At 43.1% G+C, this 24,112-nt stretch overlaps 1 long non-coding RNA gene across 1 annotated transcript in view; it reads right to left on the bottom strand.

Annotated features, from left to right (window-relative positions):
* Window positions 1–24,112, bottom strand: part of LOC139186187 (uncharacterized) — a 395,626-nt gene that overhangs the window by 19,986 nt on the left and 351,528 nt on the right. The window lies entirely within an intron of this gene.

Genomic DNA, 24,112 nt, shown 5'->3' with positions numbered 1-24,112 from the left:
AAAGGAAATCAGTACTGAATATTCATTGGAAGGACTGATGCTGAAGCGGAAACTCCAATACTTTGGCCACCTGATGTGAAGACCTGACTCACTTGAAAAGACTTCCCTGGTGGCTCAGATGGTAAAGCATCTGCCTACAATGCAGGAGACATGGGATCAATCCCTAGGTCAGGAAGATCCCCTGGAGAAGGAAATGGCAACCCACTCCAGTACTCTTGCCTGGAAAATCCCATGGATGGAGGAATGTGGTAGGCTACAGTCCATGGGGTAATAAAGAGTCAGACACGACTGAGAGACTTCACTTTCTTTTTTTTTCTTTGATGCTGGGAAAGACTGAAGGCAGGAGGAGAAGGGGATGACAGAGGATGAGATGGTTGGATGGCACCACCAACTCAATGGACATGAGTTTGAGCAAGTTCTGGGAGTTGGTGATGGACAGGGAAGCCTGGTGTGCTGCAGTACATGGGGTCACAAAGAGTCAGACACAACTGAGCTACTGAACTGAACTACTGATGAGGAAATAGGAGCTCAGAGAAGTTTAACAGTCTGCCAAGGTCACACAGCTATTCACTAGCAGAGCTAGGATTTAAACCATGAGCTACCTGATTTACTGTTTACCGTTTTCATGTGCCATTATTTTCCCTCTCCAGCTAGGTTGTAAGCCGAAGTGTATCTCTACTTCTTTCTCTCCCTGCCCCATCCTTAACATAGTGTTTTGCCCAGAGGAAGAGTGTACTTAATAAATGTTCAGGGCTTTCTTTGTTTCCCACTATACACTGCATAGTTCTTCACCTCTTCCTCCTCTTCAATCCGTCTGGGTAGAGGCCAGCTTCAGAACAGGCTACGGTCTTCATTCCTAAAGGGACCTTCTATTTCTGAAGACAGGTTTTCACTGCTGAAAATATTAGCCATGTCTTCCAAAGGCTGGAAGCTAAGCGAGAGTTTCACAGGAGGAGAAAAACAACAGTGATCTCAAATGGAGTAGGGAGGCTCAAGGAAGGAAGTCAAAGGAACCCTTGAACAGCTCCAGGGAGAGGGGAAGGTGGAGAGGAGAGAGAGATTATTTAGATTTTTACCACTTGGGATGCTATCCCCAATTTAACTTTTGGACCAAATCTTAAAAACAGCCACGTAGTAAACCCCTGCTCTCCATGAACTCTAACCTCTCTGCCTGTTTGGATGTCACTGAGAAAGGCTACATTTTGTGCACAGCAGCCCCCAGGGGAGGCCCAGTGGCCCAGGTGGGGTGATTGATTGGGGAAAGCCCCAGGGGCACTCCCTGCCGCCCCCTCCCTGCACCTGGCGGTGAATAAACAGAGGCCTGCCTTCTGCAGGGGCCCCTTCCTGACCACCCCCAGCCCTTCTCGGGCCTCACCCCTCGGGCCCTCTTACTTGAAAATTAACCACAGGCTTAAAGTGAAAGAGAAAATGATGACTACATGAGCCCAAAGCGTACAAGTTGAACTACATGATGAGCAGAAAACAAATAGAGCCCTAATGAAATAGGCACCTCTGTAGACTAATATTAGGATCGACTGCCTTTTAATTTCAGTTTTATGTGTTTACTACAGCCTGTGTAACCATATCGTTGAAATGTCAAGTGGTTAACCACATTTTGATTTTAATGTTTTGATTTGAAGAGTTAAAGTCAATGATTTCACTGAAGCCATGGGCTTCCCTCACAGCTCGGTTGGTAAAGAATCCAGCTGCAATGCAGGAGACCCCAGTTCAATTCCTGGGTTGGGAAGATCTGCTGGAGAAGGGATAGGCTACCCACTCCAGTATTCTGGCCTGGAGAATTCCATGGACTGTATAGTCTATGGGATCGCAAACACAAACACACCACATGCATGTATGTATGTATATATGTGTGTGTGTGTATATATATACACACACATATATATAGTGTATAAATGTGTATGTGTATGTATATATATATGGAATGGAATACTACTCAGCCAAAGAAAGGAATGAAATAATGCCATTTCCAGCAACTTGGATGAACTAGACATTATCATTCTAACTGAAGTAAGTCAGACAGAGAAAGACAAATATCATGATATTGCTTAAATGTGGAATATAAAAAAATGATGCAAATGAACTTATTTACAAAACAGAAATAGACTCAGACATAGAAAACAAATTTATGGTACCAAAGGGAAAGTGAGGGAGGGATAAATTAGAGTTTGGGATTAAAATATATATTATACTATATGTAAAATAGACAACCAACAAGGACCTACTGTATAGGACACAGAACTATACTCAATATCTTGTAATAACCTATAATGGAAGAGAATGTAAAACAGAGAATATATAAATATTTGTCTTTGTGTATAACAATCACTTTGCTGTATACCTGAAGGTAACACAACATTGTAAATCAACTATATTCCAAAATTATTAAAAAATTTTAATTTGTGAAATTGTGAATTATATCAGAAAGTGTTCATTTTCTTTATATATATAAAAAACCCAACAACTCAATAAGAAAAATTCCAATAATCCAACATAAAAAATTGAGCATAACAGATGGACAGTTCATAAGAAAGGAACTAAATATGGCTCTATGTATTTAGTATGCAATATTTACTGTTATTCAAATGAGAAAAAATGAAAAAGAATAATTCTATGTTGGGGAAGATGGGAAACTAGGCTGATGGAGGTAAAAGGTATATGACCTCTATGGAGGACAACTTAACCACATCTGTCAAAACTGCACATGCGTTCATTCTTTGACCCAGCAATCACAATTCTAAGAATTTCTCCTACATGTATTACTTTACACATGTGAAATGACATATGTACAAAGTTATTTACTGTAACACTGTAATAGCAAAAAGCATTTTAAAAATCTGAGTGGCGGGCAACAGGGGACCAGTTAAATGAATTATGGTACAGCTCCACAATTCTTTATCTGAAACCCTAGGGTTTGATGTGGTTTGCATGTCTGAATGTTTTGAAATTCAGAAAGCTAATACAGTGTGGGTACAGTGTAGGTATATATTATGTAACACTCTAGAGGGTTCTAAGGCAACACTCAGTAATCAAATCCATTAATATTTCTGTGGAGAAACTATGAATATTCATACAAAGTGGGAGAAATACAACTCATGTCAACTCAAGTTATGTTTCTCCACCAAATGAGTTTGCCACAATCTTAGGAAAACTTTTGGCTTCAGGCTTTTTTTTAAGTTAGAAATTACAGATAGGAGATTGTAAGCATGCTATCCATACAATGGAATACCATAAAGTTGAAGATAAATGAAAACACAGTTTCTGCATTCAATAATCTCTATATACTAAGTCAAAATAAATAAATTAATTAATAACCCATGGTGTACCAAACGGAGGGACAGAGTAAAAAATACACAGGAGTTTCCCCTTAGCTGTAGGGAATACGTTCCAAGACCCCCAGTGGATGCTTGAAACTGCAGAATGCAAAATCCTATATATACTGTTTTTCTCTATACATGCACACCTATGAAAACATTTAATTTGTAAATTGGGTACAGTAAGAGATTAACAATAACTAATAATAAAAATAGAACAATTATAACAATCAGATCAGATCAGTCGCTCAGTCGTGTCCGACTCTTTGCGACCCCATGAATCGCAGCTTGCCAGGCCTCCCTGTCCATCACCAACTCCTGGAGTTCATTCAGACTCACGTCCATCGAGTCAGTGATGCCATCCAGCCATCTCATCCTCTGTCGTCCCCTTCTCCTCCTGCCCCCAAGCCCTCCCAGCATCAGAGTCTTTTCCAATAAGTCAACTCTTTGCATGAGGTGGCCAAAGTACTGGAGTTTCAGCTTTAGCATCATTACTTCCAAAGAAATCCCTAAATCTCCTTTAGAATGGACTGGTTGGAAAGTTATGTGAATGAGGTCACTATGTGTCTCAAAACATCGTATTGCACAAATGTAATGCCTTTTCCATCTAACTAAGCCCTTCTCACACAGTGTGGCAGCAGTTCTTGCCATCTGAGATGTGGCAGTAAAACTAGCATAAATTTCTTTTCCATTCTTCACTGTTTCAGAAATAGATTTGATCTTAATATAGGTCTAAGCAACCTCAGCATAAGATTTTTTTTTTCCTTTCCTTAATCAGTCAAGAACTTTCACCTCTGCATTTAAAGGAAGCACTTTACAGCTTCTCTTTGGCATTTCCAAATTTCCAGCATCACTACTCCTGTGCTTTGGGGCTATTATTAAGTGAAATGATGGTTACTTGAACACAAGCATTGTAATACCAAGACAGTTGATTTAATAACCTAGACAGTTACTAAGTGACTAATAGTCAGGATATGCTGGACAAAAGGATGATTCACATCCCAGGTGGGCCAGAGGGTAGGAGCAAGATTTCATCACACCACTCAGAACGGCATGCAATTTAGAACTTAAGAATTGTTCATTTCTGGAATTTTCCATTTAATATTTTCGGACCTCTGTTGACCCTGAGTAATTGAAACCACAGAAAGTGAAACCGTGGATAAGGGGGTCTATTGTATGCACTTGCTTATGTAAGCCAAAGATGGCTCTGAAAAGACTACATTCACTTCTGGAGAGAGAAACCAAGGGGAGTTTAGAAACTATGAGTAGGAGACAGACTTCATCGAGTTTGTTTTACATATCTTTCCTATGTAAATTATTACCAAATCAGAGCAATTAAAAAAGTTACATTTTAATTGCTAAATGTAATGTACACACGGATTACCAATGCACAGTATTACCAAAAGATAAAGACTTTATTCTTGTATGGAAATTCCTCAAGGTATGCCAAGTATTAAGTACCAGGTACGGGTCAGGCACTAAGCTCAGATGGTAAAGAATCCACCTGCAATGCAGGAGACCTGGGTTTGATCCCTGGGTTGGGGAAATCCCCTGGAGGAGGGCATGGCAACCAACTCCAGTATTCTTGCCTGGAGAATCCCCATGGACAGAGGAGCCTGGCAGGCTGCAGTCCATGGGGTTACAAAGAGTCGGACACGACTAAGTGACTAAGCACAGCACAGCACACAGAGGCCAGGCACTAAGCTAGGTGCATTGCCCAGATTATAGCTGGTCCCGTGAGGTAGGCCTGAATATCCTCATTTTAGAGAGAAGGAAACTAAGTTTCAGTTAGCACCATATAACAGTAAGTGGAGAATTGGGACTCATACCCAAAGTGGCCTGAACCTGAGTTCTATGGTGTAAAAGAACATTGGGAAATGAGAAGTAGATGGCCATCTATTGAGAACACATGTGGAATTTATGACTAGACAATGATTCTTTTCTTCAGCACAATATTTGGGACATTTGAAATCCTGCTCTGTTCTGACTCCTCTGGGCATTGTTAATGATAAGGCACCAATGAAGCCTGCAGAGCAAGGGGTCTGTGCCCTGGGTATGGCTGGGGAGGGCGACTTCTCCATCATAAAGAGCTAAAGCTCTGTGGGGTCCAGTGTAGACATGTCTGACCACACAGACAAGTTGTCTGGTCAAAGAATGCACTGTTCTTTCTCCAGATTGCTCCTTAGCACTGGCTGGGGATGAAGGGGGCAGAAAGGTGCTATGGACTGAATGTTCTTGTCCCCTCAAATTCAGATGTTGAAATCCCAATGCCCAGCATGATGGTATATGGAGATGGGGTCTGTGAGAGATGATTAGGTTTAGATGAGGTTACGAGAATGAACCACTCACAATGAGATTCACGCCATTATGAGATGAGACGTGAGCTTGTTTCCTCTTCTTGCTCTTCACCATGTGATGTGAATCAAGAAGATGCCATCTATAAACCAGGTAGTGAGTCCTCACCAGAGACCGGATTTGCTGGCATCTTGACCTTGGACTTCCCAACCTCCAGAACCGTGAGAAATAACTGTTATTTATTTCTGCCTGTTACGGCAGCCCAAGTTGACTCTGTCTCTGGAAACAATCACTTCTGGTCTCAAGGACTATGTATTTGAAGGCACAGTTTGCATTCATCAAAACTGATCAATGCCAACTGGATTTATCTTTTCAGTCATTTTTCCCTTTGTTCTGTGATTGAAATAAGCAAAGGAGATAGAACAGTATAGACACTTTCCTCACGATCAAGTACCTCTGGACCCACTAATGTGAAAAAACTGACAGAACCAGTATCAGCTCCAAAACACGCAGGGTCTCTCTCTCCCCAGGGGACTTTCCTGGTGGCTCAGATGGTAAAGAATACACCCGCAAAGCAAGAGAGCCCGGTTCGATTCCTGGTTGGGAAAGATCCCATGGAGGAGGAAACAGCAACCCATTCTAGTATTCTTTTTTTTTTTTTTCCCATTCTAGTATTCTTGCCCAGAGAATCCCATGGATAGAGGAATCTGGTGGGCTACAGTCCATGGGGTTGCAAAGAATCTGCAACTAACACTTTCATTTTCTCCCTTCCCAGAACCTCAACATACCCTGTATATGTCCCCATCTCATGTCCCCACCCTTCAGGAACAGGAACCAGGTGGGAAAATTAAGCTGACCGCTAGTCAATGACTTCAAAAGAATTAAAGAAGTAGTGAAATGTAACAACTGACATTTCTTTGATGCTGGACTTCTCTGGTGACCAACCATCCCTGTTCTGGGACTGTCTCAGTTTTAGTACTGAAAGTTCTAAGTCCTGGAAGACCCATCAGTACTGGGCAAATCAGGATCACCGCTCACCTTGCCTAGGTTTCAATCCCAGTTCTACCACTTCTTAGTTATGTGACCTTGAGCAAGGTACTTAGTTACTCTGTGTTTCGGTTTTTCCCTGCTGAAGATGCAGAGAATAATAGTACACGCCCCAAAGGATTGCTATGAAGATTAAATGGATATTTATAAGGTGCTTAGAACAGTGCCTGGTAAGAGCTGTGTGTTTGTTAAACAAGAGAAAAGTATGTCTTTTGTGACATTAGATGGGGAGATATACAGGGTGTGTTGAGGTTATGGGAAGGGAGAAAATGAAAGTGTTAGTTGCAGACTCTTTGCAACCCCATGAACTGTAGCCCACCAGGTTCCTCTATCCATGGGATTCGCTGTGCAAGAATGCTAGAGTGGGTTGCCATTTCCTTTGTTGAGATTCTTTGTCATTGTTCTCAACCAGAGTATGCAACAGGCATTGAGCACACTTAAACTACATGAATGTGTTGGTAAACAGAAGCAAGAGGATTCAAAAACTTTCACCAAGACAGTTACTAGGTGAGTGAATATGTTCTAAAGCCAGGACAAGAGACCAGCATTCCCTCTGCCCCAACTCAGCCCACCCTTCTGATCCTTGTGGTTCCCACCTTTTTGCTTCACTGATTGCACATAGTAGGCTCATAATAAATACTTACTACGTGAATGCACTCAGACAGACCTATCCAGGGTCACTGGAAGGAGTTTGTATTTTCACTTTCTCTTATTTATTTACAGAGGAGTTTAGCTAATGCTAAGGTTGCCAGCATACTGCTTACCTGTGATGAGATTTCCTGACACTATAAAATGAATCAATTACTTCAAAGAGAGAAGGGTCTTCTTTGGCAGTGACTTATGGTCCTGAATCTGTGGGTAGCCTGAACACAAAAATGCATGCATAAAAGGGTTAGCGCTCTGGACACTTGAAGACTTGAGAGTCTATAGCATGGCTTGGAAGGCTGCTTCTGAGAAGTTTCCGCAGGGCATGCACACATACGCTCAGTCACTTACTTGCATGCCTGTGCAAACCTGCCTGCCTTCTGGGGGCCTACCAGGACATGTGGGTTCCACTCCAGCTGAGTCTCGAGTTGACAGCACAGCCCGTGGCCGAACCACAGACCTCAAGACGCACAAACTGTGAAAGTCTCCACTCCTGCACTGCTTAACCAGCAGCATATGTTTTTTTGGCTAAAAGGTGTTTAAATGAAATCATTTTTTCCATATTACTTTGAAAAGTTTATTTCATCAGCATGAAGATGTTTAATAATTCTATTTGGGGGTTTTACAAAAAAAAGAAAGAAATCATCATTTTGAAGATGTGGCTTTTTGATTCAATTTTAGAGAAAAGAGGATAGTGATATTTAACCCTTTCTTAGAAGGATGCAAATGACTTGGACTTTAGGTGAACAATGCTTTGGGAATCAAACAGCCCCAATGTCTGTGCCAAACAGAGAAAGGAACCCTGGTTCCATACAGACCTGTACTGGTGTAAAGTGACATGTTTGGTTCAGTCTGAGTGATGACTGTAATAAAATAGAGCAGCCCACCAGCCCACCACCCTATCATCCATCAGCTTTGCAAGATGACTCATGTGCCTGCCACCAGGAGAGTGTGTGCCAATGACATCTCCCCACGGCTGGCAGATTCTGGAACTATCACAGCTCTTTCCCCAAAAAGCTACATTCCCTTGAAGTGGCAAATACTTGGATGGAAATGTTCTAGGAAGCCCTGGAAGGCTGGGCTGGGGAATTCAGCCCCTAACCTCACTTTTTATTCAACAGAAAGCAACTCTCTCTGACAGTTTCCAGCACGAGCAACAAAACCAGACCACTCCGAGCTGCCGTCCTGAACAGGCCTGCTCTTGACACATGTTGTAGCAGGCGCAGGACAGGGAATATTAAAGGAGGCTTGCTCCGTATGGGTCTAGATATTTAAAAGTGATACGTGCTCTTCTTTATGGGATCTTCCCAACCCAGGGTTCAAACCCAGGTCTCCCACATTGCAGGCAGATTCTTTACCATCTGAGCCACCAGGGAAGCCCACAGCAAGCACACAAACTGTTAAAATGTGTCTACTCCTCCATCTTAATAAATAGACCTAGAAGACCTAGTACACATTTGAATTCAGAGTCCCCAGGACACGGGCGCTTAGGGAAAGCTGGACCCTGTCACCCAGCTCCCAGCCTGTGACCCAACCTACTGCCCTTTCCTGGCCTGGTTCTGCTCAACATCACAGAGAGCTGACAGCCCAGCCCTTGCCTCCAAGCTCTGCCCTCAGTGCTCACACAGCCCCCCACCTCAAGGCCAGGTAACAGATTGCACACTGGCCCTGGAAGGATGCTTGGGCGGTTGCGCAGCCATCAGGGGTCCCGGATCCCAGTTCTCTAGGGGCTGTCTAGAAGATGGGGTGCAGGCTCTGAACAGACTCATGGGCCCCATGTCTGGAGGGCAGTTGTGGGCAGAGGAGAGCCCAGAGGAGCCCTCTCAAGACCAGGGCCCAGGCCTCATCATCCCTGAAGAGCAGATAGATGGCACATCAGGGTAACAGGCAGGAAAAATGAAGTACCAGGCCAGGACCGCTCAGTGCCTTGATGCAGGAGCAACTTCTGATTCCATGAACTGGGGGGAGGTGGGGCGGTGGGGGGAAAGGGGCACCAAAGGGTCTGAGTGATGCTCCACTCCAGGGGTGTGGGTGAAAGAAGGGGAACGTTTCACTCTCACAAGATGAATCAGGGTCAACAGTTTAGGACTTGGCATGGGCTGAATGTTTTTTAATCTCTGGAGATATCCCCTGTCTTTCACAAGCGTGATGTCAAAGCAAGGTCAGACATTAAAGTAACCACAAGGATCCTAAAAATATGTTCTTCATAGCTGCAGGACTTTGAAGAGCTTTTCTTTTTAAATGAAGGAGTAGGGGTGGGGGTGGCATCTTAATCAAGCGGTCTCTACAAGTCTTAATGGTTTTCAGGTTTTCTCAAGATCTTTCTATAAAACCAAAGGGCAAAGATGAATTTTAAAAAATTTAAGCACATATGGGAGAAAAACAGTGCAAGAATCCTGAGGTTTGGTTAAGGAAAAAGAAAAAAAGAATCAAGAACAGAGACGCAGAAAATCAAGCTGATGACAGCAAATGAAGCACTGACTGAACCGATGCAGAAAAGGTGAGCTTGTGTGCGGCCTCTTGAGATTGTGCACTGCGAGGCAACCGCTGTCTTTAGTCCACACTTTTGTTTCAAGAAATTCAAATTCTAACAGCATCAAATTCTGTCTGTTTGCCAACATCAAACTCTGCCTGTGTTCTACACGGCAACTTGTATTTCTTCACAACTTCTTCCCTTTGTGGGAGAATCACAAAAGACCTGTCCTTTTTCTTTTCTCTGTGTGCTTCATCTTGTTCCCATATTCAAAAGGGTCATAAGACTGTGGGGGACAGGTTACTCTGAAAATGAGGTACCTCCAGACGTGGATGTAGAGGTTAACACAGTATGAAAAGGAACTCAGTGGCCAAGAATTGAGGGAAGAAGTAAAAATTGCTTTTGTCACCAGTAAGAAATTTTAGACTTCTAGAGGTTTAATAACACGTCATAAAACAAGAGCGGAAGCCAGAAAGAGCTGCAGACCCCCAAGTACCCAAAACTGCTCCAGGCACCAGGGTTCAAGCGCAACTCCACTACCATTATCCCTGCACAGAGCAGAACCCCGAAGCACAAGAAGACAATGATACACAAAGGAACTATGAAGAGAGGCATGAAAATAATTATGGGTTGGAAGGCTTTACTCCAAAGGCTTAACTCTATATAACCTGGCCAAGAGATCACACTGCTAAACGGAAATATGATAGTGGTGGATATGAAACAAGCATTCAAAGGGCATAAACAAAGGCTTAGGCTACTCCAAGGAAAATATAAATCCAGTGATGTGATGGAAAATAGAGGCTCACTTTGAGGGCAATTACTATATTGGGAAGATCTATTAATCTGCTGACAGTTTCTCAAAGAAAGTGATGGCAGTCTGCTAATTTGCCTCATTTGAAACCAGTCTGTACGAGGAGCTGGAAAATATATCTCAAGGAGCAGCACTGTGTAGCAGGGAAGGGGTGGGTTGCCTTCATAAATCTTGTTCATTTTTCATCTTGATAATTTTTCTCTCCAGTTCGCTCCCTTTCTTTTCTCCATTCTTTTGCCAAGCCCCCCTCAGATCCCATAAAATCCTCTTCTATGGAAAACTCTTTCTAGGATAAGGGAGGAAGGTGCTGACTGATGGCTTAGGAGTATGAGTGGGGACAACTGTTCTGCATCTCCCAGGGACTTATTAAGCCAATCAGAGGGGTTTTCATCCCAGGTTGCCCTTTGCAGACCTGGCTTCCCTGCAACCTCACTGCGTGGTTCGTGTGTGCGTGCTATGTCACTTCAGTCATGCCTGACTCTCTGTGACATCATGGACTGTAGCCCACCAGGCTCCTCTGTCCATGGGATTCTCCAGGCAAGAAAACTGGAGTGGGTTGGCACGCCCTCCTCCGGGGAATCTTCCTGACCCAAGGATAGAACCCGAGTCTTGTCTTTTAAGTTTCCTGCATTGCAAGGTGGGTTCTTTACTACTACTGCTACCTGACTAAGCCCTAAAGATGCCAACTCTTAAAATCAGGAGTTCAGGCCCCAGTTCAAAGGGTGGCGATGACCCAGGTGAGCTGAGAGACTTTTCCAGCTCCAGTAAGGAGACTAAGCAAGTCTCTCACCCCTTTCCAGCAGGAGAATGGCAATTTCCTTAATGCTTTTTCAAGGGCTTTCATTTCTATCCAAATAGCTTCTCATGCTGCCAAGTGAAAGGAGAGGTGTCACTATGGTCCAAACTGTAACCAAGCAGTATAGTCTTATGTGAATCCAAATGAAAGAGAACTTTGCTGCAAAGTCCCACTAGCAAGCCACTTTTTCCAGATGTCAGAAAACCTGAGGTCTATGTGAAGAAAAACTCTGTGTTCTGGACCTTTCCTCTGCTATATCTGTGGAAGGAGGCAGATGAAGTTCCCATAAGAAAATGTTTGCTCCAGCTCATCAACTCATGCTGCTCTGGGCTCTAAGGATGTCCCCAGCAGCCCTTGATTTAGTATTTTAGAAACACACTATTGTGTGAGAGGTGAAATTGTCCTGGGGAAAACAGGACTTGGACCCTGGGTTTTATTTACTGAAATAAAGATTGCAGAAATAGATAGGGATGGAGAAAAATGGTTTTGAAGTATGTTCCTCATTATAACCGTGTTCAGTTCAGTTCAGTTCAGTCGCTCAGTCGTGTCCGACTCTTTGCGACCCCATGAATCGCAGCACGCCAGGCCTCCCTGTCCATCACCAACTCCCAGAGTTCACTCAAACTCATGTCCGTTGAGTCAGTGATGCCATCCAGCCATCTCATCCTCTGTGGTCCCCTTCTCCTCCTGCCCCCAAATCCCTCCCAGCATCAGAGTCTTTTCCAATGAGTCAGCTCTTCACATGAGGTGGCCAAAGTATTGGAGTTTCAGCTTTAGCATCAGTCCTTCCAAAGAATACCCAGGACTGATCTCCTTTAAAATGGACTGGTTGGATCTCCTTGCAGTCCAAGGGACTCTCAAGAGTCTTCTCCAACACCACAGTTCAAAAGCATCAATTCTTTGGCGCTCAGCTTTCTTCACAGTCCAACTCTCACATTCATACATGACCAATGGAAAAACCATAGCCTTGAGTAGATGGACCTTTGTTGACAAAGTAACGTCTCTGCTTTTCAATATGCTGTCTAGGTTGGTCATAACTTTCCTTCCAAGGAGTAAGCATCTTTAATTTCATGGCTGCAGTCACCATCTGCACTGATTTTGGAGCCCAGAAAAATAAAGTCTGACACTGTTTCCACTGTTTCCCCATCTACTTCCCATGAAGTGATGGGACCAGATGCCATGACCTTCGTTTTCTGAACGTTGAGCTTTATGCCAACTTTTTCACTCTCCACTTTCACTTTCATCAAGAGGCTTTTTAGTTCTTCTTCACTTTCTGCCATAAGGGTGGTGTCATCTGCATATCTGAGGTTATTGATATTTCTCCTGGCAATCTTGATTCCAGCTTGTGTTTCTTCCAATCCAGTGTTTCTCATGATGTACTCTGCATAGAAGTTAAATAAGCAGGGTGACAATATACATCCTTGACGTACTCCTTTTCCTATTTGGAACCAGTCTGGTGTTCCATGTCCAGTTCTCACTGTTGCTTCCTGACCTGCATATAGGTTTCTCAAGCGGCAGGTCAGGTGGTCTGGTATGCCCATCTCTTTCAGAATTTTCCACAGTTTATTGTGATCCACACAGTCAAAGGCTTTGGCATAGTCAATAAGGCAGAAATAGATGTTTTTCTGGAACTCTCTTGCTTTTTTGATGATCCAGCGGATGTTGGCAATTTGATCTCTGGTTCCTCTGCCTTTTCTAAAACCAGCTTGAACATCTGAAGTTCACGGTTCACGTATTGCTGAAGCCTGGTTTGGAGAATTTTGAGGATTACTTTACTAGCATGTGAGATGAGTGCAATAACCCTGTTGCCAGCACTTAAAATAAAGTAAAGTGAAGTGAAGTGAAGTCGCACAGTCATGTCCAACTCTTTGCGACCCCATGGACTGTAGCCTACCAGGCTCCTCCATCCACGGGATTTTCCAGGCAAGAATACTGGAGTGGGTTACCATTTCCATCTCCAGGAGATCTTCCTGACCCAGGGATTGAACCTGGGTCTCCCGCACTGTAGGCAGATGCTTTACTGTCTGAGCCACCAGAGAAGTCACCTAAATAAAAGGGGGAGTTTAAAGAAGAAAAGCCCTGCTCTGAGTCCCAGGGGAGCAATACTGTCTTCGGGATATCTGCTGATGCAGCTAATGCAGACTCAAGTCGAAGTGAGTGCTCTGTGGCTTCACAGAAGCAGAAGCAATCTTTCAACTAAGGAACAGTCACACTGTGTGCAAATAAAACCACATTAGGCTGCGCTGACGTTTACTTCTGAAGAATCTAGCTTAGTTTTTCCCACATTGAGGAAGCTCCTAATATAAATGAAGAAAACTCAAGGAATGAATTCCATGCTTGCCATCCTTCTGGAGTTCTGAAGTCTTCCAATAGACTGTGTGCATGCACGGGTACCGTCACGTCCAGCTCTTTGTGGTCCCATGGGCTGTAGCCCGCCAGGCTCCTCTGTCCATGGGGATTTCCCAGGCAAGAATACTGACGTGCGTTGCCATTTCCTTCTTCAGGGGATCTTCTTGACCCAGGGATCAAGCTCACATCTCTTGTGTCTCCTGCGTTGGCAGGCAGGTTCTTTACCAGCTGAACCACAAGGGGAGCCCTCAAACAGATTAGGGGCACCCTGTTCTTTAGAAATAAACTAGCTTATGGATAATCTAGCTTCCTCTGTGATATCTCTGAAGATTCAGGGGTAGGGAGCTTGGGTCTTGGTGCAACTTCCAGCTTGGATTTTCTGCTCCTGAATTCCCTCTCTCTTGTCTGTTTCTTACCCCTGAAGTGGGCTGGCCCTTTTCTGTATGACATACCCCTATATTGGACATCCTCCCCTTTCATCTCTCCCCAGAGAGGCAGACTCTTACTGAAAGTTTGGGTTTATGAGGTCAGATGATGAGCAACTGCAACAAAAAATACTGTACAGAAAACAATTTAAAATTAGACATCCTGAAATCAAGGTGTCAGCAACTGCAAGGTTGGAAGGGGTCTTAAAGACTATTTAGTCCAGTGGTCCTCAACTCTTAATAGAACAAATGCCTTATTTTTAAACAAATGTTTTCTAACCTCTCATTTAATATTCTAAAATTAACTCCATAGATAACATAATTTACCTGCACACATAATTTTAAAATAATTAATATCTTTCTATAATTATAATATAAAGTAAAATTAAAAGAAAATAATTTATAGTTTTAAAAGACACACAATTTACTACATAAATTTACTACCTAGAAGACAAAGTCAGATGACTACATCAGGAAAAAATGAGGTTTTGAAACTGGCAAAAACAGTGTGTAGATTACTGACTGCCTTAGCACACTTTCTGGGATATATCTATCTTTCAGCCATTGCCTTTGAGCTAACAACTCTGTACACTAATAAATAAATGGCAACACTGCAAATGGTTCTTGTCCCTAGAAAGGTAAAATGTGTCTAGTAGAGTGCAACTGATTATTTCCCTTGGATACTGATCAGGTTGTACCTATTTGTCTTTTTATAAATTTATCTCAGCATTCTATTATGGCTCAGACAGTAAAGAATCTGCCTGCAATACAGGGGGCCCAGGTTTGATCCCAAGGTCGGGAAGATTCCCTCAAGAAGGGGATGGCAACCCACTCCAGTATTCTTGCCTGGAGAATTCCAAGGACAGAGGAGCTTGGCAGGCTACAGTCCATGGGGACTCAAAGAGTCAGACACAGTTGAATGACTTTCATTTTCAGCATTCTATTAATTGATACGTTAAATAAGAATCTTTGACACAGGCTGGGTTAATCAGAGTTCTCCAGAGAACAGAACTAATAGGATATATATATATAAATATATATGAGAGACTTATTAGAGGAATTGGCTCACATGATCATGGAAACCAACAGTCCCTGGATCTGAAGCTGGAGAACTAAGAAGGCTGGTGAACTGTGAAAGTTGGTAGTATAGTTCAGTCCAAGTCCAAAGATCTGAGAATGGTGGGGGTGTAGGGGGTGAGGTGGGGATCTGAGAATGGTGGGGGTGTGGGGGGTGAGGTGGGGATCTGAGAATGGTGGGGGTGTGGGGGGTGAGGTGGGGATCTGAGAATGGTGGGGGTGTGGGGGGTGAGGTGGGGATCTGAGAATGGTGGGGGTGTGGGGGGTGAGGTGGGGATCTGAGAATGGTGGGGGTGTGGGGGGTGAGGTGGGGATCTGAGAATGGTGGGGGTGTGGAGGGTGAGGTGGGGATCTGAGAATGGTGGGGTGTGGGGGGTGAGGTGGGGATCTGAGAATGGTGGGGGTGTGGGGGGTGAGGTGGGGATCTGAGAATGGTGGGGGTGTGGGGGGTGAGGTGGGGATCTGAGAATGGTGGGGGTGTGGGGGTGAGGTGGGGATCTGAGAATGGTGGGGGTGTGGGGGTGAGGTGGGGTGAGCAAAGTCCTAGTCTATGTCCATGCCCAAATGCCTAAGACTCAGAAGTAGTAATGTTCCAGAGTTCCCAGGGCAGGGGAAGCTGGATGTGCCAGTTCAAGCAGAGGAAGCATATTTGCCATTCCTCATATTCTATTTAGACTCGCAATCATTGGACTGAATGATACTCTCCTGCATTGTGAGAGTGATCTTTTTCACTCATTTCACAAGTTCAAATCTTGTGCTAATCTCCTCCCCAAACACCCTCAACAGACACATCCAGAAATAATGTTTTACCAGTTATCTGGACATCCCTTACCCTAGCCAAGGTTAAATTAACCATCACACAGGCTCATTTTACAGCTGAATGAAAGTCACAGTTATGAGCACTTTCAAAAATTATCCTTCAACATAACTATATCTAGAATGACTACAAATATGGCAGTTAGAAAATCAGACTGGTTGATGAAGACTGAAATACAAGGTTAAATATTACCATCGGTGGTGCCATTTTCCAAAATAGTGAACATAACGAGTGCTGAATGAAACAAAGCACTGTCTTCCCTCAATAAGGACCATTCTTGGAAAAGTCTTATTTTCACTGAAACTATGAAGAAGTATTTGTGTGTGTGTGTGTGTGTGTACAAATATTTTAGTTTAGGTTCTAAGTTTAGATAATTACATATATTTGAGTTAGATTTTGGATGGATAATTATTAACAGGGTTACCACCTACTTGGTCTAGTGGTTTTCCCTACTTTCTTCAATTTAAGTCAGAATTTGGTAATAAGGAGTTCATAATCTGAACCACAGTCAGCTCCTGGTCTTGTTTTTGTTGACTGTATAGAGCTTCTCCATCTCTGGCTGCAAAGAATATAATCAATCTGATTTCGGTGTTGACCATCTGGTGATGTCCATGTGTAGACTCTTCTCTTGTGTTGTTGGAAGAGGGTGTTTGCTATGACCAGTGCATTTTCTTGACAAAACTCTATTAGTCTTTGCCCTGCTTCATTCCGTATTCCAAGGCCAAATTTGCCTGTTACTCCAGGTGTTTCTTGACTTCCTACTTTTGCATTCCAGTCCCCTGTAATGAAAAGGACATCTTTTGGGGGTGTTAGTTCAGGTATGACCTAAATCAAATCTCTTATGATTATACAGTGGAAGTGAGAAATAGATTTAAGGGCCTAGATCTGATAGAGTGCCTGATGAACTATGGACTGAGCTTCGTGACATTGTACAGGAGACAGGGATCAAGACCATCTCCATGGAAAAGAAATGCCAAAAAGCAAAATGGCTGTCTGGGGAGGCCTTACAAATAGCTGTGAAAAGAAGAGAAGAGAAAAGCAAAGGAGAAAAGGGAAGATATAAGCATCTGAATGCAAAGTTCCAAAGAATAGCAAGAAGAGATAAGAAAGTCTTCCTCAGTGATCAATGCAAAGAAATAGAGGAAAACAACAGAATGGGAAAGACTAGAGATCTCTTCAAGAAAATTAGAAATACCAAGGGAACATTTCATGCAAAGATGGGCTCAATAAAGGACAGAAATGGTATGGACCTAACAGAAGCAGAAGATATTAAGAAGAGGTGGCAAGAATACACAGAAGAACTGTACGAAAAAAGATCTTCACGACCAAGATAATCACAATGGTGTGATCACTCACCTAGAGCCAGACATCCTGGAATGTGAAGTCAAGTGGGCCTTAGAAAGCATCACTACGAACAAAGCTAGTGGAGGTGATGGAATTCCAGTTGAGCTATTTCAAATCCTGAAGGATGATGCTGTGAAAGTGCTGCACTCAATAAGCCAGCAAATTTGGAAAACTCAGCAGTGGCCACAGGACTGGAAAAGGTCAGTTTTCATTCCAATCCCAAAGAAAGGCAATGCCAAAGAATGCTCAAACTACCGCACAATTGTACTTATCTCACACGCTAGTAAGGGAATGCTCAAACTTCTCCAAACCAGGCTTCAGCAATACGTGAACCGTGAAATTCCAGATGTTCAAGCTGGTTTTAGAAAAGGCAGAGGAACCAGAGATCAAATTGCCAACATCTGCTGGATCGTGGAAAAAGCAAGAGAGTTCCAGAAAAACATCTATTTCTGCCTTATTGACTATGCCAAAGCCTTTGACTGTGTGGATCACAATAAACTGGAAAATTCTGAAAGAGATGAGAATACCAGACCACCTGACCTGCCTCTTGAGAAATCTGTATGCAGGTCAGGAAGCAACAGTTAGAACTGGACATGGAACACCAGACTGGTTCCAAATAGGAAAAGGAGTACATCAAGGCTGTATATTGTCACCCTGCTTATTTAACTTCTATGCAGAGTACATCATGAGAAACGCTGGACTGGAAGAAACACAAGCTGGAATCAAGATTGCCAGGAGAAGTATCAATAACCTCAGATATGCAGATGACATCACCCTTATGGCAGAAAGTGAAGAAGAACTCAAAAGCCTCTTGATGAAAGTGAAAGAGGAGAGTGAAATAGTTGGCTTAAAGCTCAACATTCAGAAAATGAAGATCATGGCATCTGGTCCCATCACTTCATGGGAAATAGATGGGGAAACAGTGGAAACAGTGTCAGACTTTATTTTTTGGGGCTCCAAAATCACTGCAGATGGTGACTGCAGCCATGAAATTAAAAGACGCTTACTCCTTGGAAGGAAAGTTATGACCAACCTAGATAGCATATTCAAAAGCAGAGACATAGTCAAGGCTACGGTTTTTCCAGTAGTCATGTATGGATGTGAGAGTTGGACTGTGAAGAAGGCTGAGCACCAAAGAATTGATGCTTTTGAACTGTGGTGTTGGAGAAGACTCTTGAGAGTCCCTTGGACTGCAAGGAGATCCAACCAGTCCATTCTGAAGGAGACTAGCCCTGGGATTTCTTTGTAAAGAATGATGCTAAAGCTGAAACTCCAATACTTTGGCCACCTCATGCGAAGAGTTGACCCATTGGAAAAGACTCTGATGCTGGGAGGGATTAGGGGCAGGAGGAGAAGGGGACGACAGAGGATGAGATGGCTGGATGGCATCACTGACTCGATGGACGTGAGTCTGAGTGAACTCCGGGAGTTGGTGATGGACAGGGGGGCCTGGTGTGCTGCGATTCATGGGGTCGCAAAGAGTTGGACACGACTGAGCGACTGAACTGAACCACCTACTTGAATATCTGAGCTGTTAGGAAGCTGTGTGACCATGAGATCACTTTTCCGTGTGCAGGATTGTTCTGGGAATAACCAGGCCACTTAACCTCCCAGACCTCCACCATGAGCCACTAGTTTACCCCAATTACTGCAACAACCAAAAACACACCCAAAGTTCTAAAATTCATCATAGAGGGTACTGCTCCTGTTAAGAACTACTGCTGCTGCTGCTGCTGCTAAGTTGCTTCAGTCGTGTCCGACTCTGTGCGACCCCACAGACGGCAGCCCATCAGGCTCCTCGGTCCATGGGATTTTCCAGGCAAGAGTACTGGAGTGGGGTGCCATTGCCTTCTCCGTAAGAACTACTAATCTAGTCCAAATACACCTCTCTGGTTCTTAAATCTCTGTATGATCCTAAGCACATGTTCAGTAAATATTTGCTGAATAAATAAAATCTGAATGAAGGAAAGTATGGAATGGTTGAATATTAAAGACTCTGGAGAGTAGTTAATTATGAATAAACAGATACCTTTTATAGAGATAGTTTCTTAAGGCATTCACGCACTTAAAATATTTTTTATGGATTCTTAGAATATTCACTTCTTTCCTGAATTAGCAGAAACTTTACAAGTGAAACAGGGAACTGTTAATACTAAAGAGTTATAACTGCATACCCAAACCTTGAGGGAACATTATTTATCCCTGATTTCTGCCTCTTTCTTTTCAACTGTTTTGGCATAGCCCTCCGTCATAACCTATATTGCGAACTTCCCTGACTTCAGCATTCACTCCTGCAAACAGCACTGAAAATCACCTGTCCCTCTTCTAAAGGATCCCACAAGAATTCCAGCTGCCTTCTGCACAATATTAAAACTCTTCTTACAGCCATCAAGACCTTCCATGAGTGAATTCTTCCCATACAAGCCCTGGCTTCTACTCTGTGCCCTGTTCTGGCAATGTTGGCCACTCTTCTGCCTCTCTGCCATCATGATGTCTTGCTCCTTCCTACATTCAAATTACTGCTTTGAGAAACATCATTTCTATGGATTCTTCCTACATGACACACAAAAGGTCACATATCATATGATTTCATTTATATGAAATAGGAAAAATAGGGAACTCCATGGAGGTACAAAGCAGATTAACAATTGCTGGGGGCTGGCCAGAGGAAAAAAGAGTGACTGCTTAGAGGTTACAAGGTTTCTTTTTGGTGTCATAGAAATAATTTGGACCACCAGGGGCTAAAACTCTGCACTCCCAAAGCAGGGGGCCTGAGTTCCATCCCTGGTCAGGGAACTAGATCTCACGTGTCTCAGCTAAAAATCCTGTGTTAATACCTGGCACAGCCAAATAAATAAATATTTAAAAAATAATAATTTAGAATTAGATATAGGCAATGGTCACACAACACGTGAAGGTACTAAATGCCACTGAATTGTACACCCTAATTATTAATTTTATGTTCATGTGAATTTAATGTTAATTTTTAAATTTACAAAATCATAGATCCATATGAGATACAGTGATTTATCAACACAGATTTGGAATAATGGCTGGAGAAGAGTTATTTATGTACTTGTTTGTTGAATCAGCTCACACGGTATCCAAGTGCCACCTCTTCCTGTTCAAAGTTCAGAAACTATCTTTTTAGGTTTTTTATTGCCAATTATGCCCATACTGCTAACTTCATGTATTCCATCATGAGATTAAAAAAAAAAAAAAATAGCTGTATTGCTGTTACTTACAAGACCATGGATCTTCAGAGCCTGTATGTACTGAAACATTACAGCTCTTGCTGTATTTGATGTACAGCTCTGCATTTATTTGATGCTGATTACATCATAGCCATGTGAATCCTGGTTTCTGATGACTTTTTTTCCAAGGTTGTTCTTGGCTCATGAATGATGACCACAAATACAAGTCTTACCCAGAATAGGTAGGCTAATGTGGACAATACTTTGTTTTCTGGTTGTATTAAACTTACTGTTCAGAATTTTGTAGAATAAGCATAAAAACCACCCATTTTTAAACCATGTCTTCTGTATTTCTTAACTTGGAATCTCTGCTTTTCTGCAATGTGAACTTTTTCAATGTTGGCTACATCCTGTTTTTCACAGACTATCAATGCTGCTGCTGCTGCTAAGTCGCTTCAGTCGTGTCCGACTCTGTGCAACCCCATAGACGGCAGCCCACCAGGCTCCCCTGTCCCTGGGATTCTCCAGGCAAGAACACTGGAGTGGGTTGCCATTTCCTCCTCCAATGCATGAAAGTGAAAAGTGAAAAGTGAACGGGAAGTCGCTCAGTTGTGTCCGACTCTTAGCGACCCCATGGACTACAGCCTACCAGGCTCCTCCATCCATGGGATTCTCCAGGCAAGAGTACTGGAGTGGGGTGCCATTGCCTTCTCCGCACACTATCAATAGTGAGGATAAAAAGAGCCTGTGGGCAGTGTTAATCTCATTTACACAAGACATGTTTGCCTTCTCCCTGGGCACCTAAAGGCTGACCTGGGAGAGTATGCTGTCACTACATCAAGCAGACTCTGGAAGAGAGGACCTTTATTGGTAGGGCCACTTGTCACTGAGGCATGATAGTCTTGGAAGCTTTAAAAGAGAAAGGTTCGGGTGGTTACTTAAGTCTAAGAAGGGGCAGCTATGGGGCAAGTATGGCCCTCTCTGCTCTCTGTGAAGCAGTCTTCTCTGCTTTCCTTATGAAAGGAGGGATCTGCACACATTCACTTCTGTAGCTTAATAGTTTTCTTCCAGAGGAAGAAATGGCAACCCACTCCAGTATTCTTGCTGGGAAAATGCCATGGACAGAGGAGCCTGGCGGGCTACAGTTCATAGGGTTGCAAGAGTCAGACACAACTGAGCAACTAAACACACACACCTGTCTCTTTAAATTGTAAATCCACCAAGCAAGATCAAATTCTGAATTTCTAGAAACACTATCTTGGGGTTCAACCAAATTTGAGTTTTGGTTTTCAAATGAATGCAAGTTTTTGCAAAAAACAAAGTGGATATTTCCAAAGTGAGAGACCCTGATGACTAAAGACCTGCTCCCTTCTCATCAAGACAACATTCACACTTGCCTACTGTCTTTCAAACTTAGAAAGAAACAGTAATTTTTTTTTGAACACCTCTAGTGGGATGTGTTCTAAGGAGAACATGAAATGCAAAATATTCTATAACTGTTTGTCATTATTTTTGTTAGGAGTAGAGTCGGTATTATAATTTAGAAACTTGTGTGCAAATCAGTAGCTTTTTAAATGTCTAACAGAAGAGTCTAGCTAAGGAAAAAAGTTTTGGTTGAATATTGGAAAATGTGCTTAAAAGGTGACGTCTAGAATTATCACAATTGCTGTAAAGCATTTAAATTGTCTAAGTAGTATAAGGCATTGCTATCTGAGACATACTAGTGCAGATTATAAAAGGCAAATGTAAGCAAAGTGTATATATTCTTGTGCCCCCAATATTTCCTTCTTTGTATTTCTTAATGGTATAGAGTAAGACTGAGCACAGCCTGAGAGACACAGCCTTGATGACACAGCTAAAATTGCCAAGCCTTGGTATAGTAATCTAGTATTTTTAGCCATGGCCAGTAAGGACCCGATCAGCCACTTGCCTGACGGTAGCTGGCTCACCTGACGCAAGCCTCCTAGAGATCAACCTAGATGATCTATTCAGTTTACCCATTTTCCTAGAGGCTTAACAAGATATCTCTCCCAAACTCAGAGAACAGGAATCCTAAGATGAAACGCTGTCAAAACCGGAGCTAGGGCCCGGGACTGGTCGCAGTGCCAGCCTCCTGCTTCCGTCCTCACGCCACAGCATCCACCCAGGAGCACTTCACTGCCTTGCGGAGTGCACACAGCTGCAGCTGCGGAGCGCACAGCTTTCTGACTGGAAAACTGATGTTTCAAGTCAACCGGATAGAAACAGAAGTGAAAAACATCTTTCACAACAACATTCTGCTGTCATCTCGGGTGTGGAAAAATGCTTCATCAGAGGCCATAGGGGATGACTAGTTTCTCCCCCACCCACCCCGCCACCCCCGAATGCATAGCATCTCAGCATGAGGCTACACCATGAATATGCTTTCCGGAGGCTCTTCCTGCAGCCCTAAGCATCTTCCTCTCCCCTACATTGGCTGGGAGGAGTTAGAAACGCTTTTCTAGAAAATACAGGGCTAGACTCGGAGGAGACGCGGAAGGCCACCCTCACCTGACGGAACTAGGAGCAGTTCGTCAGTTTTCTGCCTTTCTTCTTATTGACTTAGGGCTGTTTGAAATGTATTCTGGAAATTTCCTCTTCAATCAGGGGGCAGGGAAGCAGTTTGAGAGATTCCAAGAAAAATGTTCACTTATAGGTTTCACCCACATTAAGAACCAAGAGGCTTGCTGACTGGAAATCAGGGCCATGGGAATGGCCTACACCTTGAACAGCAGCGAAGACTCCATGTGCACGCGTGCTAAGTTGCTTCAGTCATGTCCGACTCTTTGTGACACTATAGACGGTAGCCCATCAGGCTCTTCTATCCGTGGGATTCTCCAGGCAAGAATACTGGGGTGGGTTGCCATGCCCTCCTCCAGGGGATCTTCCCCACCCAGGGATCGAACTTGCATCTCCTGTGACTCCTGCATTAAGGCGCATTCTTTACTGCTGAGCCACCAGGGAAGCCCCAAAGACTCCATAGTCATGGCATTTAAGATATACCCAGTGACCATCATTCTTTGGTTTCTGTGACTCTGACAATCTTCCCCAATAGTGTTTTCATAAATCTTAATCATGAGGAAATATGAAGACTTGTTGACAAGTGAGAGAAGAGGAATCTCATTTTGACATGGGAATTCCCCTCCAAAAGTATGAACCCAAGGCAGTTGAGTTCCTCTATGTTATAAAACAACTGCAAATAGATGCTATCAGCTGGAAATCCAGAATTTATTTTGGAAAAAACGTATCTTTAGCTTCAGCAGCTCATCTAGAGAATGTCTAGCCTTTGAAAGCTCTGACCTATAAATCTGTGATATATCAAACAATCTTAGTATGTAAAAAATAAGATTATAATTACAAAATGTAGTAGTCTTTGTGAAGGAGCTGTTCACTCACTCATTTATTCTATCAATGCATTTACTATTAAATTTCTACCATGTGCCAGATACAGGAACAGGAGCTGGAAATATGGTGGTGAAGACAATGGAC

This window comes from Bos indicus, chromosome 12 (assembly GCF_029378745.1).
Source record: "Bos indicus isolate NIAB-ARS_2022 breed Sahiwal x Tharparkar chromosome 12, NIAB-ARS_B.indTharparkar_mat_pri_1.0, whole genome shotgun sequence".
NCBI lineage: Eukaryota > Metazoa > Chordata > Mammalia > Artiodactyla > Bovidae > Bos > Bos indicus.
The sequence above is the reverse complement of the archived record's forward strand: the minus strand, read 5'-3'. Positions and strand labels throughout refer to the sequence as shown.